Source organism: Molothrus aeneus, chromosome 10, assembly GCF_037042795.1.
Source record: "Molothrus aeneus isolate 106 chromosome 10, BPBGC_Maene_1.0, whole genome shotgun sequence".
Lineage (NCBI taxonomy): Eukaryota > Metazoa > Chordata > Aves > Passeriformes > Icteridae > Molothrus > Molothrus aeneus.
Window position 1 is genome coordinate 18234137 of NC_089655.1, and position 13985 is coordinate 18248121.

The window sequence follows — 13985 nt, forward strand, 5'->3', positions numbered from 1 at the left end:
AAACCACCATTAACATCAAGCTAAATTTTATACATTCAAAATTATCTATGCTTCATTTTTTTCTGCTCATGTCTGAATTCATTCTTCTTACATAGTAAGAGGAGTTTTGTTGTTATAAAAAAAAACCTAAAAGCTTTTTTTATAAGCAAGTTTATCAAACAAGAAATGAAGATAAAATGATAACTAAATGCATAAAGTTCCATGTACTTTATCATGTTATCTGTAATAAACTAGGCTAATGCAAAATCAAGATGCACAGACAAATCAGGAGAAAAAAAAAAGAAACACAGAAATAAATGCTTTGAGAGTGATGTCACCTAAGCTGGTGTGTAGGTACAGTCTGCTGCGTAGGAGAGCAGTGAAAGCATAAACAGCATACTAGATGTGCATTAAGCCACAAACAGAAATAGCTGTGAACAATGGCAAAGTCTGGTTGCTCTTGGAACCTTAATGTAAGGAAACATCCTTATAAAAGATGAGACAATAGCAGGTCTATAAATGACAGCCCCGTAGGCAGGGAAGGATTAAGAACTTCCTATAGTTCCTAAAGTATCAACCTATATTGTAACCCTTCCACAAAGGCTGCCTTAAGTGCTTTTTCTGAATTAGTCCACCCAGAATAGGAAAAAGCATCAGAATTAGTTTGACTTTTCCTCTGGACACCAGCCACACACTCTCAAGGCAGAGAGGAAGAAGTAAAAGCAGACGGAAGCTCAGCACTTGCTTAGGACCTTTTGCCAGCACACCTGTAAGTCCCAGTGCTCATTTGCCCTCCCTGCTTCCTCCAGAGCCCAGAGGCCTCTGCCAGCCCTGATCCAGGCCATGGCAACGTGCTGCTCTCTAAAGCTGGGCTTCTCTGTCTCTGCAGAGCACTGGCTTTGGACACAAGCAAACACAAACTAGGCTGAGGCTTCAGCATCCATTTATCACTTTTATTTTCTTTGTTTTATTTTGCAGTGGGGATTTTGTGGTTTTGTTTGTTTGCATGAGTAATAAAAAACATTAATTTAACTGGTTATACATTTAATTTGAAAACATTAACAAGATACCTGCCAACACCTCATGGCCCATGATCTGGGACATATTCCTGTACAGCAAATATCCTCTGAGCTTTCAGGTAGCAGATTACCCTCAGACCTCAGATTCTCTTGCAGACTGCCACATACTCCACTAATACAAATTTAAATTTAAGATTATGGGCATTACTATTTAATACAATTCCACAGACCAGGCACAGCAAACTTTCAAAGGCCTCAGGGGTTATCAGTGTCCATAGGACAGGGGCTGGGAACCACCACAGACTTTGGTGGCTCTGCTGGTTTATCTCTAACACAGCACTAAAACCATTCACATACGTCCCTCTGGTGAAACTCAAAGAGCCTGCACTTCAGAGAGTTTTCCAAAAAGTCAAATGAAGCTGTGTGAGCACTTCACTGCACTGATGGGGAAGAAGAATGTCCACTGCAGCTACTGTTAACATAGGCACCTCTAGGCACTCCAAATGGATGTGGATGAACCGAGCAATATGAAGAGGTACAAAACATGCAAGACCAGGACCTTTTATGAGTCACATTTGTAGATTTGCAGCTGATTTTAAATTCAGTGGGATCTACAGAAGTCAACGCTAAAGAATTGGAAGCAAGTTAAAGTTCTCAAGATCTTCTTCTTGTTGCCTCTGCCAACAATTCCTCATTCCAAGCTGCAGGCTTTAGGGCAAATCTAGGGCAATTCTGGACCAAAAGTTCCAGTGGAATAGTTCTATCTGTTTTCAGAAATGATCCCCTGTCAGTAGAACTTGGTCCTTGAGTGATGACAATACAAAGCAGATGTAAGTATATATTTTGAAAAAATGTTTAAAAATTCACAGATGCTTTTGAAAATATTGAAGATTCCCCATCCAGCTATTTACAGTCCTATTTTTAATTTTTGTTTTCTGAAAAACAAGCAAATATTCTGATTCTCACCAAGGGCCGTAAGTTTCATCTTCCCAAGCTCAATCACAGAAGCCCTGAATCAACATGCTTCCTAATGGGAATAAATTCTTTTCAGCACACCACCAAAAAGCCAACTATTATTAGTATGGAGGGTAGAATTAAATAGTGTCACCATGGATATCTGAATGTGCAGGTGCAGGCCTTAATTATTTTATAGCAAAATTCAGCCCCGTTTCTTACTCCTGGTCTTCAAACCTGCTCCCACCAGACCAGATTATGATGACTCTATAAGAGTCAAGACCTTGGCCAAAAATCCATGGATTTGGGGAGCTTTCTGCAAAAGAAGGCGTTACTGCAAGTAAAAGTTAGATATTCTTGCTGTTGCAATCTGTGGGACATCTCAGCAGTAGAATGATGTTCAGCACAGCTCAGATGCTCTTCCTGAACCTGTATTTTATGGCCGTGTCTCTGTGCAGCTCCTCCAGCCTCAGGGGAACTGCTCAACTGGGAAGGGAATGGGAAGAGAAATGTCAGAGCCAGGTCCTGCCAAGCACATAAAGTCTTTGGGCAAGGGTCTCACTGCACAATTTTTCTAAGACTGGGAACAAATATTAAAGCTATTTTCTTCCTCCAGAGCAGTTTTAAAGTCACTTAAAGTCTGATAGCACTTTTCAGCTGGAAACTGGACTTTGCTCCTCAGTGTAGTTCCACTTACTCATCTGACAAGTACCAATTACTTGTGTGAGCAATGCACGAGGTTCTGTAGCAGTGGGGATAAAACACAAGAGCAAATCCACTTGCTCAGAAGGGCAAGTTTCTAGATTCAGTAACAAAATCAGAACTCTGCAACAGCCCCTCCCTCCCCCACATAGTTTGTTGCTTAAAATCTTAAAGGAAAAAAATATCATGTTCTCTATGAATACCATCATAGCATGATCAATTTTTTTCCTACAAAAATACATAATCAGTTTTGTAGCTTTTCTACTTGTACTGCAAAGCAGTAAAGGAAAACTTTGTGAAACTCTCACATTTTCATTTCACACTTTTTTAATGTTTCCTTATTTCCCAGTTTAAAAATAGATTACAGGGATTAAGAGACTTTTGAATTTTGAAAAAGAATGCACATATTAGGGAAATTGCTACCTAAAATAAATAGCCTACTTTAATAAGCAGTCTCCTAGTTTGTATGATATTAAAGAAAAAAAACACTTCACAGGCATCTAGTTTACACATATCAGCTAGCTTCATTTACAAGTTCAAAATCCAGAGGCAGATAAAATATTAGTTTGGTTTGGAATATGCAAAGTGCCAATTTTTCGTGTATTAATGCACTGAAGCACTTGATACAATGTTATTATGGAAGGAAAAAATAGTTGCCAGAAGGGTTTATTTAAGGAATGGTTACTGCAAATAAAAACTTTCAACTAAAAAGGATTTTAAAAATTGTTTTTTAATATGCTTTTAATGACCTCTACTCCTCATACCTACCTCCTTGCTTCCCAAACTGTTTGTACTGTCCCCAATAACACTCAGTGGAAAGCTGTCGTTCCTGGCTAAATCCTTACTTAGGTTGGATGCTATGCCTCCGTTAGACAGGGTCACAAGGTCACAATCGATTTTGGAGGCCACCTGGAGAGTCCAGGCCGTGAACTGACTCAAAAAATTTATATCAGAGCTGGAATGGTCCACCTCCCAGGGCTCAGCCTGCGTTAACACCCCAACCGCAGGATGGAGCCTGCCAGGCCCAGCTCAGAGAGAGGCCAGAGTTGTTGACCCCGTTAGCTGACCTCTTCAAACTTCAGGAGAATTTTTCTGGCAGTTACCACGGTGACTGGGCACTCCAAGCTTATCCTTCTTACTGAAAAAAAAAAAAAAAAAAAAAAACCCAAACCGAAAAATTAAAAAGAAAAAAAAACCAAAAACGTTAAAACCTACCTCATAGGGATGTCTGTCAGGAATCAAACACGTAAAAGTTTTAATTGTTTGCTTCTCTCTTGGGCTGCTCTGCCTCTAACTGGTACATCTGATGTGAACATCGAGAAAACAGTTTGGCTGAAAGCATTTCAACTTGTGAAGAAATAATACTCAGTGGATTTTACAAGAAGCATTTCTAGTATCTGCTGGTGATCACAAGTGACACATTAAGAGGTTTATTGTGAAATAATGTTTATTTTTCTTTCTGTATCTCTCTCCAAATTGCTACCATTTCTCACTGAATTGAAAAGAAGCTGAGACAAGGCTCAGGGAAAGGATTCTATGCTGCCTTCTGTTTTTTTTTTTTTTTCCTTTTAAAAACTATCTGCTTGGTGAAACATTAAGTATGCAGCAATACCTTGCTTTGGTCTCTCAGAAGAGACTGCATAACCTATTTAATGTACCATGAAATATTATTTAAGAGGAAAAAGCACAAAAAACCCCAAAAGTTGTCAGACATCGTTAGTGCTGGTTTTTTCAGGCACTTTGAACACTAATCACTTCACACATAAAATTTAGCAGGTAAGCAAGGTCTAGTGATGCTGACAGAAAACACTTGAAACACATCAAGGGATCACAGAGTGTGCTAGGTAAACAAGAAAACAAAGTGCACCCTTCATTTCTGAAAAAAAAAAGGGGAAAACTGGTGCTTCTTAATTTCAGAGCAATCACATATTACATACAAAGCTTTTATGTAAATTTTCCTCATGCTCCTCTACTTGAAATAGCATCTTGCAAAAGGGAGCAGTGAAGAGTACACTGCATTATAGCTGGAAAAAATCCTGCTTAAGGGCTCCTGATGGCAAACTGTCAATCAGTATTCCCCTCTTGTTATGAACTGCTCATTTCTGGAGTACAGCTAAACAGAGGTTTAATGATTGAAACTTTAATGGCATTTTGTCTCACACATGGTTCTGAAGTATCTTCTGTTGTTTGAAGAGTTAAATATGGATATTCAAATTGCTGCTCAGCCACTGCTCTGCTCCTCCTGGGCTTCTCCAGTGGCAGTGCTGAGATGGCAGAGGGGACAGAGCTGCTGAGTCGCCTCTCATGGGAGGAGATCACACAGACCCTATGGACACAAAAATAAAGCAGAGGTTTGGGTGTGAGAAGCAAAAAGCACAGAACTGATCTTTTGTTCCAGACTTACTTTTCATTTCTGCTGGAAGGATGAGAAAAAGGCAGTCCAGCGTACGTGTGTTAACTAACATTAAAAAAAGTGAATGAGGGCATGGTGCAGGACCCTTTCTCCTTTCAAAACTGGTTCAATTGCTTTGAAATATCACATGCCTCAAGGCTAAATAGATACATAGACACTTAATAATATTATTTAGCAATAGTGAATTAAACATGAAAACAATTTAAATTAAAAACACTTAAAGATTGTTTCCCTGTTATTAAGGATGTGTTAGAAAAAGGCTAACCCTCTCATTAGGAGATGGATTTTTTCATTTGTGTTTTTGTTATGGCTATACAAGATGTTTTTATACGTTCTCTTTTATTCTCTGCATGAAATAATGTAAATTGAAACAATCAGGTGGCTGATCAATGGGCTAGTGGGAAGAAAAAAATGTTTGCTAAATTCTATTTCTTCTTTTTCTTTTTGAACAACACTGTATATATAAGCATGTGCCTTTCAATTAGATACCATGATTTATGAAGTCATGCTCAGGGCTAGCCAGGTTGTTGACTCAGATTAGAGCTATGATGCCAGCTCATTCCCTGGTGACAAACACTGACTGTCCTTCCCGCAGCCAGGCACCCCTGGCAGCCTTATGAAAAGACCTTGTGGTTGGCACAGCACTGAGCAGGAAATGAGGTCCTCTCCGGTTTGGGACAGAGATGACTGGAGCTACAGAAAGCTGTAAAGCAAAATCAGCATCTCCTGAGTCACAGGCTTTAAGCTCTGGTGGGCCCCACAGTTCCCAGGGTGACCTGGCCACCAGCGCTGCCTCTCCCACACCCCTGCCAGCCCCCGCCAGTGCCCAGGGGAGCACCCTGCACACGCTGGGCTGCCATGCCATGCCATGGGACTGCTTTCCTGGGGGAGAGGGGAACAGAGGGCACTGCGGTCCCCTACTCTCCCCATGTGCCCCCGCCTGCTGCTCAGCACCCTCCTCGGGGAATCCCTTTCTCCCTCATCCCTACCAGAGAATTTTTTTTGGCACGCTGTGTGGTGTTTTTGTTTTTCAATATCACAAGGCTTTTATGTCAGCCTATAGTTTGGGGATCTCTGTGTGGCCTACCCTCCTCCAGGAATTTCACATATAAATCACTGGAAAGCAGGAAATCCCTAAGTCCTGGTAGGAAGCTGTTTACCATGTTTGCCTTAGCACAGACAGCCGCAGACCACAGAGCATCTTGCCTTGTAGGTACCACTGCAACCCAGACACCTGGACCTGAAATAGGGGAACTTGGCCCCCTTCCTCTGAGATCTCTGAGCCAGAAAGCCAGTGAGCTCCTGGAATGGGGTTAGAAACTCCTACTGAATTCATGGAGTAGAACTCCCTGATCTTCTCTGTGTAACACTTTCACTCCAAATTCCCTCAATGCCATTGAAACAATAATATTTAGACCATTTGGGGCTGAGATTATTGCTTTAATAAATTGGGTTTTTATTGGTTCATTGTGGCAAATAAACCCCCGATTGATTTTGCTCCTAATCAGCATGGAGAATGCATTCCGCTGTAATTAAATCCCGTGTAACTGGGCACTCTGTGTTCGCTTGTCTCTTAGCTTGCAGTGGCATGAGATACAGCACATCAAACGCTATCCTCGCCACGATAGGCACCCTGCCAGCCCGCGGAGCGATGATGCTCGCCTTCGGCGTGCTTACAGTGGGTACGGCTGGAGCGCGCTTGGAGCAGCGGGCAGCGCTCGGGAGACGTAAGAAACTTGTGAGAGGAGGAAGATGGCCAGGGATAGGGTCCTTTCCCTCGAGGAAGGTTTGACCCCCTCTCTGAAAACACTGCGGGAGAGGCGGGGGCCGCTGGCCCGCCCGCTTTCCCCAGGTCCCCGCAGCCCCGGCGCTGCTCCGCTGTCGCTCCCGGGGGCTCGGGCCGGGGCGCCCGGGGCAGCCGGGTCCCCTCGGCCGGCGGCAGCGCGGCCGGGCTGCCAGGCGGGCAGTTTTGAAGAGTCGATCTTCATAATACAAATCCCCCGGCTTCGCCTCCCCGCCAGCGGCGCGAGCCAGCTTTTTAATTGAATCCCGGGGATTTGGCCGCAGCCGAGAGCCCCGGTTCGGGCCCCAGCGCCGTGGGTCCCCCCTCCCGAGAGCGGGACCGTCTCTCGAGGGCTGATCTCTCGCCTCCAAACCGAGGGAAGGGGGGCCTCCGGCGGCCTGGGGGAGCCCCCCGGCCCGGGCCCCCGGGAGGCAGAGCGCGGGCTCGCTGCACCCCGGGGCTGGGGGCGGCGGGGGGGCCGGGGGCAGCTGGCGGGGCCGCGGCTGCTCCTGGCTGCTCCCGCCTCTCGCCCGGGCAGCGCTTTAGGGGGGGCTCAGGCCGGATCCTGCCCATTCTATACGTTAATGCTCTTTTCTCTCCGGCTGCAGGGAAGCAGGCCAGCGGATAATTACCCCTCACTGCAATCCGCAGAGCTGGCCTAATCCGAAAGCTCAAGTGCCCGTAAGTAAAACTTCAGGAAAAGTTATTGAAACTGACAAATACAGGGTGACAAATAATCAATAAAAGCCCAGTCCCACATCCTTTATTGTTTCCAGGCACTAACAGCAAGTAATGAAACCTCGGCGAGGACGGGGGAGGGAGCGGCAGGGACCGGGCGCTCGGCTGGATCCTGGAAAGCCCCCACTAAAAGAAGCCCAGGGAAGAACCTGGCAGAATAAGGGGGACGATCTCGTCTCTGTGGGGGACAGGAAAATGCCACCCTCCCACCGCCCCCTCTTCCCCAAGCCCTTCCTGCCGCCCGGGGCCGGGGCGCTCCAGATGGGCGAGCCCGGGAGGCTCCTGCCCGGCCGGGAACTTGTGCCCGAGCCCGCGGGCAGGGACGCCCCGGAGCCCGGTGCCACCCGGCAGCCTCGGGCCACGCACCTTCTTCACGCACCCGCACAAAAAAAAATCAGGCGCTGTGATCTGCGTTCTGAAATCTATAACATCCCTGAACACCCAACGCGCTCCTTCTCATTAGCATCTCGGCCCTGGATTTTCCACGCCGCAGTTTCTAAAGTTTCAGCGAAGGACGCCGGGCAAGATAAATCCGTGCTGTCGTTTCTCTCCCTTTCTGTCTCTCCAAATTAAGTTTTGATCTATCAGTTTAAACACTGGCCAGAAAGTTGATTCACTTTCTGTTAGGATTTCGGGTTAAACCGGGGGCTCCTCCAGTGTCTTTAAGCTTTTGAGCTGTGTAAATGAACTGCAGTGTCACATAATCGATGGGGAAAACTCAGCTGTCACAGATACGAAAGCAGCCTCCTGCCACAGCAATAACGTGATTTGGCATTTCAAAGTTTGGAAACGTGCTGTCTGCGCGTCCGGGGCTCGGGGAGGAAGAGGGACGGGGGCGATGCTCGGGGCGGGCGGGGGGACAGCCCCCAGCCACGGTGGCCCCGGCAGCCCCAAGAGCCGGCGCCCCGCACCGCGGCACCCGCTGCCGCTCCACTGCCGCTCCCTCCCTTCCCGACACACGCTGCGAAAGTTGTTTCCCAACTTTGGCGTTAGGGGAGGGTTGACCCAGAACAAATCTCAGTGTCTCGGTGGCCTTTCCAAAGCGGCCGTGCCCCCCCCGCCCCGAGCCTGCGGGACGTGCCCATCTGGAGCACGCACCGTGAGAGCAACTGTGCCGCGTACAGCCACAGCGGCCATCAGTCACTAAAAGCCACACGCTTCACTGGACCGGGGATAAAACGAAGTCCTGGTGACGCCTGGTTAAACCACTGACCCTCTTGCGAGGGCTGGAGAAGGGGGGAAGGCGGCCTCCTCCCGACAAACGCAGCTTTGGGGGGCTCTGCAGGGCCGTGCCCCTGTCCCGGGGCTGGCAGCGCTGCCCCAAAGGGGGCTCGGCGCGGATGTTCCGGGGTGCTCCACGGGGGGACGAGGCACGGACGGGAAGGGCCCCGGGCAGAGCCCCCGGCCCGGCCATGCCCCTGGGCGGCAGCGGCAGCTCCCGTGGGCACGGCGTTCCCTCCGAAATGGTTCTTTTTATATCGCCTTGGGTGGAAACACCAACCCGCGGGCCGGGTGTGCTCTAAGCCGCGGGGTAAACACTGCCCTCGGTCCCCAGTCCCTACTGCACACCCCGATTCACCCCACACATGCGCAGGAAAACAACTCACACAGCACGTTCAGATGCTTTCTGGAAGGGGACGGCTTTGGTTTCAAATTAGGAAGCTCTCTCAGATGAACGATAAACTCCGCTTTGGTCAGGCTATGGTGTTTATTCATATCTTTGTGGTTTTTTCCTCACCAAAAAGAGCCCCGGGGGCTCAGTCAAGAAACAGGATTTCAGATAGCTTGATTTGGCATAAGGAAACTTTGCATTTGTAATATTATAAGACTCCGAAGGGGAAAAGTGAAACCTCTGTAGCCTGAGACAAGAAGTGTGCCTGAGTGCCACTGTGTTTCAATCCCCACTCGGATATAATTTAAATCTTCTCTGGCTTACAGTAATATGCTCTCCAACCTTGAGGCTATCCAAAAGGGGGGGATTTAATGAGGCCGAGTTTATACACTTATATAATTTAGGGGTTTCGCTGTAGCTGTAAAATGACAATTGGTACATGTGTAGTGCAAAAGAGCTGAAATCCCATCCAGGGACCAAGTTGGTTATTTCTGAAGGAGCTGTCATTTCCAGCAGGGGGGCACAATGAGAAGGCCAGGAGCAATGGAGCTCTGATCTCCACCAAGGAGAGATAACCACCTGATTAAAATGGGGCTCTTGTTCCCTCGTTACTCGATCGTCGTGTGAACTTACCTTATTTACAATTATAGGCAATGAGTGAGTCGCCCAGATTGTAATACACCTATAGCTTTGGGTTTACTCCTCTCTTTGTTATCGAGACCATCTCTCGGACAGATTTCTGGACCACTCATAGCATGTGAGCACAGAAACGCTCTGAAGGAGGGAGGGACGTGGATGCGAACGCTCCGAGCCCTGCAGTGCGAGCGCAGCACCTTCACCCTCCCGCACGCCCCCGCTGGGGAGCGAGCGGGAGGCCGGGCCCAGCAGAACCAGCCTGTGGAAATCAGGATGTTTACAGCACACAGACACGTGTGAACACCACCAGAAAGCGAAGGGACAAGAAGGCATTAGGTGAAGGACTATTTTGTGCTGCACATCTGGTACTTGCTCATTTTCCAGGTGAACCCAGGCACGGCGGCTGTCGCAGGGCACCCCCTCCTCGGGTCACTCTGGAGCCCAGGTGTGCACCGGTGGCATCAGACAATGATGCACCTCTACGCTGAAATTTAACGCACTTTGTTCTCCATTTTAATATTAAATGGTGCAGTGTTTGCCAGATTATTATCCCACTATTGCTTGTGCATTTGTCTCTTATGTCTAGTGCCTGTCATTACACAAAGCGTTTTGAAGAGCTAATTTCAAAAGACAGAAAGTCTACACTTACTATAAAAGTCATTAAATTAGCATGACAAGCATAAAGTTCCTAGGTTATAATTTGGTTATAGATCTGAAATCTTCCCTGCTTTCTCTCTCCACTTGAAGGATGAAGGCTGAAGCGAGGCACCGACTCGAAGTTAGGACAATTGAGCTGTCGATTGTTTGGTGGAGAAACAGGGAAGAGATGCGGGCTCCAACACCTCCTTTTTGGCAGAGCACTGGGTGACAAGAAAGAGTTCTGATTTTCTCTCACGTCTCCCAGCCGCCAGAGAAAGGTGTGATGAGATGGTCTTCTACTACAACAGGTGGGAGCAAAAAAAAAAAAAAAAAGGAAAAAAAAAAATCTCGATGCATTTCTCGTCGATTAAAATGTTGCTGGAATAGCAGGACGCGTGCCTTTTATATCCCGCTAAATGCTAAGATGGGAAGATGTGTTATAAAAGCCGCCATTGGCTGTTTCCCCTAAGGCTGCAACATCCCCTTAATTTTAATCGCTTCTTGGTTTCGGAAGAAAGCCGTGGAGAGGAGGGGGAGAGCTCCTTCCCCCAGCTCCCCGTGCATCTGCAGTGACAGGGGACTGCAGGAAGCCCCGGTGATGCCAGGACCGGCAGCGTGGGAGCGCCCGCTCTGCCCGGCCGGGCATCCTCTCCCTGACACGTTGCATTTCGACAATGAGAAAATTAGAGAAGGGACGGGGCATTCAAACGCGGTGCTCACAGAAGAGGTTGCCCTAGTAGTTGTTTAGTCTAAAAATCTGCTGTCAACTTTTTTTTTTTTTTTTTCCGTCAGGATCAGCGAGGCGCGTTTCTTTGCGCTGGTTCGTTTGCTTTTAACCAGGCATGCTGCGAATTGTGGAAGCTTTCCATTTACCTTTTCTTCTTTAAGCGTTTTAATTATCATCACTGACCTGTTGGGCATACCTACAGTATCAATGTCCCTTTTACATCGCTGCCTTCCCTTTCTCTGCATGTTTCTGCTATTTAACACTTGCTACCTTTGCCATTAGAGTCCTAGAGTGACCCCCATGGGTATCTTTGAAAGAAAGACCCTCTGCATTCCAGCACTGCCTCCTTACCCAAGTAATAGCAAAGGGACCATTCAGACACATGGACCACACTGAAGCATTAATTAGGCTGATGAAATCCATAGAAATGTATGGATTCAGCATAATCGAGTTTCTTCTGCTGACTATAGTTAAGGAATACGTGAGCAGCTGGGAGAATAGAAAGTACTGTTAGGGTGAAGTCATGCATGTAATTGAGTATATTTAACATAACCATTTTAATGATCGGTGATTAAAAGTGCATCTACTTAAATTGTATACCTCTGCAATTTGTCCATATCAACTTTAGAGCACACACAAAGAAAAGGTCGTCATATAAATTTATAAACAAGATCCCTTCCTAGCTACACATGACTCGAGCTGGAATGATAACTCAGTAGCAGCGAGGGGGGAAAGGCCTTTCACGAGAAAATAGCTATGCCAGTACGATATTAATTAATCACTGGTTTGGCCCCTTTTCTCTCTTGTGCAGTCACAGTATTAGAAGTGCATAATAAGTGAGTTTTCTTTTCATCCGTAATTATTTATAACAATCAGATCACTCGGGAAAAAAAAATCCCTGGGTTTCTTTCCAATATTCAAGGAGTATCTTTTCCCTTGCTTGACAATAGTGTGTGTGTGTGAATACACATATAGCCAAATAGAATATTTGGCTTTTTTTTTTTTTTTTTTTTAGTCCACAGAAACATTGCCGGAGATCCAGCAAGGAAACACTAAATAATTAAACTTCTCCTGACGCTAAACTTGCACGCAGAGAGGTTAAGGACTAGAAACACGGACAGTGTTTGGGGGAGCCGCAGTTGATGGGCACGGCCGTGTCTCCTCGCAGGAGACCCCTGAGAATGGGAAATTAGCAGTCGAAATCTGCTAGTGGGGACTGGATCCCACAAAGCCCACGCGTTGGGAAGGCTGAGTGTCTCTCTCTCGCCTATTCAATCTGCCCAGGCTGGTTGCAGCGAATAAATAGAGTCATTGTGGAGCCCATACACAAACCGACCCAACTCCCTCCCCCACCCCTTCTCGCCCTCCCCCCGTCCCTTTATGCTTAAACGCACACAAATCTGCAGCCGCTTTGCACTAAGAGGAGCCCAAAGTTTTCTTCCCTTTACTGTACAACGCCTGTGGGAAAGGTTTATTCACACGTATGGAATATGTACTTATGTCGCAGAGACGGGGGTTCACGCTGGGTGAGGGCAAACCGGAGCCTGCCAGGAGCAGGACCCATCCTGGCCTCGCCCCGCCGGGCGGGCGGGCGTCCCTGTCCCCGCGGAAGATAACGGTTCAAAGTGGCCAGATGCATTAAACAGCCACAAAAGGGGCCAAGAGGGATGGGGGGCGGGGGATGGGGGGAAGATTCACTTAAGTTTCTGGTGGAAAACTTAAATGCTGCCGTCTCTGCCTCTCCCAGCATCGCTGCAAGGTGAAATCCATTTGGCCGCGTCCCCTCCCAAGCGGCCGCAGCCCGGCGGGGCGGGCGGCAGCCCCGCGCCCGGGGAACTCGCTCCGTGCAAGAGAATTTGCAACCTTGAAAGCATATTTTTCTTCCAGCTATGGTGGCACTTAGATGATAATGTAGGCAATGAAACTGGGGAGATTTATATCTTTTGGAAAGTAGGACGAGCCAGATGGTAATAGCGTCATTAACAAACAAACTTAGGATCTGCAAGTGAAGCTTGAAATTGGGAAAGAGATCTGGAGAACAAAAGGAGCTGCTGTTGGGGGGGTGGGGGGGGAAGAGTCCCTCTTCTGCCGGCCAAATCTAAGAGCACATTCTGGAGGGGCTGCTCCTGCCCAGCACTAGATAATAAACGACGGCTTTTTCCTCCCCCGTTGTGACTGAGAAAGGACAGAGAAAACTTTTGCAATAGGCAAATGTGGCATTTATTTATGTGTAACCCTTTGTAGTCTCAAGTGTCCCAAATGGGCCTTTAATTCAAATCCCTAGTTTGATACGGAGGGATCGCTTCTCCCAAGTTTATTTTAGAGAAACAAAGCGTCGCTTGTGGAAGTTGAAGGGCCAAAAGTTCAGTAATTATTTTTTTGAATTAGTAGCAACGAATAAATATTAAAGGTTAAACGTTATTTGCTGTGAGAGTGGAAACATCTGAGGGATTTATTGTGTCTTCGAGTCTTTTTATTTTTTTCCTTTAACCCCCTCAAAGACCGCTCACTCTTTGCTAGAAGGCACCAACGCAGCAGGGGCGAGGGTCCCAGAGCAGGGCCGGGATGTGGGATGTTCAGAGAGGCCCCTGGCCGGGCTTCTGCCCTGCATCACCCTTCGGATTTGCTCTCCAGCCCACTCCGGCAGGTTCTCGATGTCCGGGGAAAAGGCCTTCAGCACAGATTTACCCAGCTGAGAGTCCATAAACACCCGAGACCCACCAGCTCCAGGGCTTCAGCAGGAGGGATGGGCTGTGTGCCTCCGAAATTTTAACCAGTGTGTT

The 13985-nt window shown here is 47.3% G+C and overlaps 1 long non-coding RNA gene across 2 annotated transcripts; it reads left to right on the forward strand.

Annotated features, from left to right (window-relative positions):
- Positions 1 to 7344: 7344 nt before the first annotated feature.
- On the forward strand, positions 7345 to 12672 carry LOC136560468 (uncharacterized). Of its 2 annotated transcripts, none has more exons than XR_010784169.1 (3): positions 7345 to 7531; positions 10584 to 10783; positions 12218 to 12672. It is a non-coding gene; the product is annotated as an uncharacterized lncRNA (long non-coding RNA). The 2 variants fall into 2 exon arrangements; XR_010784168.1 differs by lacking the exon at positions 7345 to 7531 and adding an exon at positions 9991 to 10281.
- Positions 12673 to 13985: the final 1313 nt, after the last annotated feature.